Genomic DNA, 6,568 nt, shown 5'->3' on the forward strand with positions numbered 1-6,568 from the left:
TCGATCGTCATCCCAGAGGGGAAGTCGGAAGACCACTTGTACTACTTCCAGTGAGAAATTGACTGTCCAACAGTCCTTTGCGAGGAAGATAAAATATCACAGCAGTCATCCTGCTGCAAAGCGGATTACTCAGGTCTTGGCAGCTGTGTTGGTGTTAAACATGTGTCTGGTATCCACCGTTAATTCACAGGGAATTAGAGAATTGCTTGAGGTACTGTGTACCCGGTACCAAATACCATCTAGGTTCCACTTCTCAAGGCAGGCGATACTGAGAATGTACACAGACGTCAGAAAAAGAGTCAGCAGTGTCCTAAAAAATGCAGTTGTACCCAATATTCACTTAACCATGGACAAGTGGACAAGTGGAGCAGGGCAGACTCAGGACTATATGACTATGACAGCCCACTGGGTAGATGTATTGCCTTCCGCAGCAAGAACAGCAGTGGCGGCACCAGTAGCAGCATCTCGCAAATGCCAACTCATTCCTAGGCAGGCTACGCTTTGTATCACCGCTTTCCATAAGAGGCACACAGCTGACAATCTCTTACGGAAACTGAGGAACATCATCGCAGAATGGCTTACCCCAATTGGACTCTTCTGGGGATTTGTGACATCGGACAACGCCACCAATATTGTGCGTGCATTACATGTGGGCAAATTCCAGCATGTCCCATGTTTTGCACATACATTAAATTTGGTGGTGCAGAATTTTTTTTAAAACGACAGGGGCGTGCAAGAGATGCTGTCGGTGGCCCTGAGAATTGCGGGCCACTTTCGCCATTCAGCCACTGCGTGCCGAAGACTGGAGCACCAGCAAACACTACTGAACCAGCCCCGCCATCATCTGAAGCAAGAGGTGGTAACGAGGTGGAATTCAACCCTCTATATGCTTCAGAGGATGGAGGAGCAGCAAAAGGCCATTCAAGCCTATACATCTAGCAACAAGGGAGAAAAGAAGACTCTTTTGTGGGTGCACTCTTAAATGATTCGTATTGAAAATGAGATAGTTAAAAATATTCAATTTTATTCATGTCACAAAATAAAACATAAAGTAGTTGGACATATATTAAAGAGAAGAACACATAAAAAGTAATAAATCAAAAGTGCCAATAAATATTAGATAATGATTGTGAGCTGTCCGAGTTAGATCATGTTTACAATCAAACAATAGGTCCACAACTTTGAATTCAAGATCTGCCTGCGACAAAGAGACCCCGGGACCATCCACATCCCCAACCTCCTGCCTGCGCCGCAGCCGCATCCAGGACAGCGGCTTCTCAGATACCCGTGAACCGGAGGATACGTCCGCTGTCTAGCATCTGACGTCCGGACCTGAACCCGACCGTCTCACAGCACAGCGACTCTGCAGCATCTCGTAACCAGAGCATTCCTCTTCACTGCGAGGCACCTAACGATCATCTCTCCTCTTCACTGCGAGGCACCTAACGATCATCTCTCCTATTCACTGGTAATATCAGCACCTATTACCTTTGTATACATTAACTACTTCAAGGCAGCAATTGAGGATTAAAATCATCACTGACTTGTCGATCAAGGCAGCAGTCGGTTACAACCCTATGGGTGTTCTTATATCATTTGACACCTATTATCCTTATCAGGACTGTTTGTGAATAGTACTTTAATGTTCAGTCACCAAAATTTTTTTTGATCACCTTATTATAATCTTAAGACCACAGTTCCGTATTGAGAGAAGATAAGTGTCATTTGTGCCACGTTTTTCAATAAGTTAGTATTGTTTTTCCTTTTCTGCTCATACAGTGGGGATTCATATATACAGTTCCCCCCACAGTCCCTATCTTTGAGGAGATAAGAACCACCTTTTTCTTTATATATCTACCAACTTGGTATATATGTTTCTAAAACCATTATTGGTTACCCATTGTTGGTCTAACATATTCGGCATAAATCTATGGAAGCATAGGAGGTTTTCAATCCTCCTTTCATTACAGGGTATTTTGTACCTGATAACCTCATTATCTGATATTTATAACTAACATTACTTTGGATACAGATCGCAGCAGTCTCTCATCAGGAGAACATTATTGTCATCATATATATTATTTTTTTGTTACGCTGCTCAACGGAGTGTATACCTATGTATGTACTCCACACGGAGTGATACCTTATATGTACCCCATTATCAGTACATATCATACATAAATTGAAATTTATCATCAAAATTGTTTATTCCCCGTATCCAATCCCACTTATCTCTCTGTGGTTCTTTTACTTTCACTGTCTTTCGGGACTCTCACCATTGATTCAGGGGTCTCCCTGTCTAACAATGGCAGCAGATCCCCCTTCATAGCTCTCCTCCCAGGGCCCCCTACACTTTCCTATTTCCCCCCCAAATTTTTTTCGTGAACTCTCATCAGTGATTCTAGAGCACAAGGTTATCGGTACACATATACATTTTTCTACTATCATACCACACTGGAAACGCCCGTACCCAACCGATCTTGGAAGCTAATCAGTGTTGGGCTGGGTCAGTACTCAAATAGGAGACTTTTGAGGAATACTCGGTGTAGTAGAAATCTTTGGGCATTTGTGCTTCATGTCTAACGCTGACAGCAGATTCACCTTTCGTATCACATTCCTCTCTCTACCCTCTCCACCCAGATAATTAGTGATCTGACACATCAATCTTCAACAGATGTACTTAGAATTGTCCATTCACTACTAATTGAAGCAATTATAAGGCTTGTATAGTTTATATCACATATCTCTTTGTCGCAGGCAGATCTTGAATTCATAGTTGTGGACCTATTGTTTGATTGTAAACATGATCTAACTCGGACAGCTCACAATCATCCAATATTTATTGGCACTTTTGATTTATTACTTTTTATGTGTGTTCTTCTCTTTAATATATGTCCAACTACTTTATGTTTTATTTTGTGACATGAATAAAATTGAATATTTTTAACAATCTCATTTTCAATACGAATCATTTAAGAGTGCACCCACAAAAGAGTCTTCTTTTCTCCCTTGTTGCTAAACGTTTTATACTGACTCAGGGTGCACCACCAAATATAATTATTACTGGAAAAGCTTGCCTTCTCCAACTTTATTATTGTATCTTGGTAATTATAAATATCCAGCCTTATATTCTCCTGTGCGGTATACCCCCCTATATACAAGCCTATACATCTCCCTACGATATAGGCAAAGGAGGGGGAATGCACCTGACTCAAGCGCAGTGGAGAATGATTTCAACGTTGTGCAAGGTTCTGAGTCAGGTCATTCCCCTCATCAGGCTTTTGCAGAAGAAGCTGGAGAGATTGAAGGTGGAGCTAAAATAGAGCGATTCCGCTAGGCATGTGGGACTTGTGGATGGAGTGCTTAATTCACTTAACCAGGATTCACGGGTGGTCAATCTGTTGAAATCAGAGCACTACATTTTGGCCACCGTGCTCGATCCTAGGTTTAAAGCCTATGTTGTATCTCTCTTTCCGGCAGACACAAGTCTGCACATGTTCAAAGACCTGCTGGTGAGACACTAGTCAAGTCAAGCGGAACGTGACCCGTCAACAGCTCCTCCTTTACATTCTTCCGCAACTGGGGCTGCGAGGAAAAGGCTAAGAATTCCAAGCCCACCCGCTGGCGGTGATGCAGGGCAGTCTGGAGCGAGTGCTAACATCTGGTCCGGACTGAAGGACCTGCCAACGATTACTGACTTGTTGTCTACTGTCACTGCATATGATTCTGTCACCATTTAAAGAATGGTGGAGGATTATATGAGTGACCGCATCCAAGTAGGCACGTCAGACAGTCCGTACGTATACTGGCAGGAAAAAGAGGCAATTTGGAGGCCCTTGCACAAATTGGCTTTATTTTTCCTAAGTTGCCCTTCCCCCAGTGTGTACTCCGAAAGAGTGTTTAGTGCAGCCGGTCACCTTGTCAGCAATCGGTGTACGAGGTTACTTCCAGAAAATGTGGAGAAGATGATGTTCATCAAAATTTATTATAATCAATTCCTCCGTGGAGACATTCAACAGCAATTGCCTCCAGAAAGTACACAGGGACCCGAGATGGTGGATTCCAGTGGGGACGAATTAATAATACTCTGTAAGGAGGTGGATGTACACAGTGAAAGGGGTGATGAATCGGACGATGAGGAGGAGGTGGACATCTTGCCTCTGTAGAGCCAGTTTGTGCAAGGAGAGATTGATTGTTTCTTTTTTGGTGGGGGCCCAAACCAACCAGTCATTTCAGTCACAGTCGTGTGGCAGACCCTGTGGCTGAAATGATGGGTTTGTTAAAGAGTGCATGTCCTGTTTATACAACATAAGGGTGGGTGGGAGGGCCCAAGGACAATTCCATCTTGCACCTCTTTTTTTTATTTATCTCTGCATCATGTGATGTTTGGGGCAATTTTTTTTAAGTGCCATCCTGTATGACACTGCAGTGCCACTCCTAGATGGGCAAGAAAAAAAGGGCATTTGGTTTCCCCCAGCACTCTGAATGATAACAGTAACCAGATATAAATCCCACATAATAATAGAATTCAGAGATCTTTGTTACTAGAGATGTGCACTTGAAATTTTTCGGGTTTTGTGTTTTGGTTTTGGGTTCGGTTCCGCGGCCGTGTTTTGGGTTCGACCGCGTTTTGGCAAAACCTCAACAAATTTTTTTTGTCGGATTCGGGTGTGTTTTGGATTCGGGTGTTTTTTTCAAAAAACACTAAAAAACAGCTTAAATCATAGAATTTGGGGGTCATTTTGATCCCAAAGTATTATTAACCTCAAAAACCATAATTTCCACTCATTTTCAGTCTATTCTGAATACCTCACACCTCACAATATTATTTTTAGTCCTAAAATTTGCACCGAGGTCGCTGGATGACTAAGCTAAGCGACCCTAGTGGCCGACACAAACACCTGGCCCATCTAGGAGTGGCACTGCAGTGTCACGCAGGATGTCCCTTCCAAAAAACCCTCCCCAAACAGCACATGACGCAAAGAAAAAAAGAGGCGCAATGAGGTAGCTGTGTGAGTAAGATAAGCGACCCTAGTGGCCGACACAAACACCTGGCCCATCTAGGAGTGGCACTGCAGTGTCACGCAGGATGGCCCTTCCAAAAAACCCTCCCCAAACAGCACATGACGCAAAGAAAAAAAGAGGCGCAATGAGGTAGCTGTGTGAGTAAGATAAGCGACCCTAGTGGCCGACACAAACACCGGGCCCATCTAGGAGTGGCACTGCAGTGTCACGCAGGATGTCCCTTCAAAAAAAACCTCCCCAAACAGCACATGACGCAAAGAAAAAAAGAGGCGCAATGAGGTAGCTGTGTGAGTAAGATAAGCGACCCTAGTGGCCGACACAAACACCGGGCCCATCTAGGAGTGGCACTGCAGTGTCTCACGCAGGATGTCCCTTCCAAAAAACCCTCCCCAAACAGCACATGACGCAAAGAAAAAAAGAGGCGCAATGAGGTAGCTGTGTGACTAAGCTTAGCGACCCTAGTGGCCGACACAAACACCGGGCCCATCTAGGAGTGGCACTGCAGTGTCACGCAGGATGTCCCTTCCAAAAAACCCTCCCCAAACAGCACATGACGCAAAGAAAAAAGAGGCGCAATGAGGTAGCTGTGTGAGTAAGATAAGCGACCCTAGTGGCCGACACAAACACCGGGCCCATCTAGGAGTGGCACTGCAGTGTCTCACGCAGGATGTCCCTTTCAAAAAACCCTCCCCAAACAGCACATGACGCAAAGAAAAAAAGAGGCGCAATGAGGTAGCTGTGTGACTAAGCTTAGCGACCCTAGTGGCCGACACAAACACCGGGCCCATCTAGGAGTGGCACTGCAGTGTCACGCAGGATGGCCCTTCCAAAAAACACTCCCCAAACAGCACATGACGCAAAGAAGAAAAAAAGAGGCGCAATGAGGTAGCTGTGTGAGTAAGCTAAGCGACCCTAGTGGCCGACACAAACACCTGGCCCATCTAGGAGTGGCACTGCAGTGTCACGCAGGATGGCCCTTCCAAAAAACACTCCCCAAACAGCACATGACGCAAATAAAAATGAAAGAAAAAAGAGGTGCAAGATGGAATTGTCCTTGGGCCCTCCCACCCACCCTTATGTTGTATAAACAGGACATGCACACTTTAACCAACCCATCATTTCAGTGACAGGGTCTGCCACACGACTGTGACTGAAATGACGGGTTGGTTTGGACCCCCACCGAAAAAGAAGCAATTAATCTCTCCTTGCACAAACTGGCTCTACAGAGGCAAGATGTCCACCTCATCATCATCCTCCGATATATCACCGTGTACATCCCCCTCCTCACAGATTATCAATTCGTCCCCACTGGAATCCACCATCTCAGCTCCCTGTGTACTTTGTGGAGGCAATTGCTGCTGGTCAATGTCTCCACGGAGGAATTGATTATAATTCATTTTAATGAACATCATCTTCTCCACATTTTCTGGATGTAACCTCGTACGCCGATTGCTGACAAGGTGAGCGGCGGCACTAAACACTCTTTCGGAGTACACACTTGTGGGAGGGCAACTTAGGTAGAATAAAGCCAGTTTGTGCAAGG

The 6,568-nt window shown here is 44.8% G+C and overlaps 1 pseudogene; it reads left to right on the top strand.

The window, feature by feature from the left end:
• The first annotated feature begins 2,436 nt into the window (after positions 1-2,436).
• LOC134946131 (5S ribosomal RNA) lies at positions 2,437-2,555 on the top strand (annotated as a pseudogene).
• Positions 2,556-6,568: the final 4,013 nt, after the last annotated feature.

The sequence above is a fragment of the Pseudophryne corroboree genome, chromosome 7, assembly GCF_028390025.1.
Source record: "Pseudophryne corroboree isolate aPseCor3 chromosome 7, aPseCor3.hap2, whole genome shotgun sequence".
Taxonomy (NCBI): Eukaryota; Metazoa; Chordata; class Amphibia; order Anura; family Myobatrachidae; genus Pseudophryne; species Pseudophryne corroboree.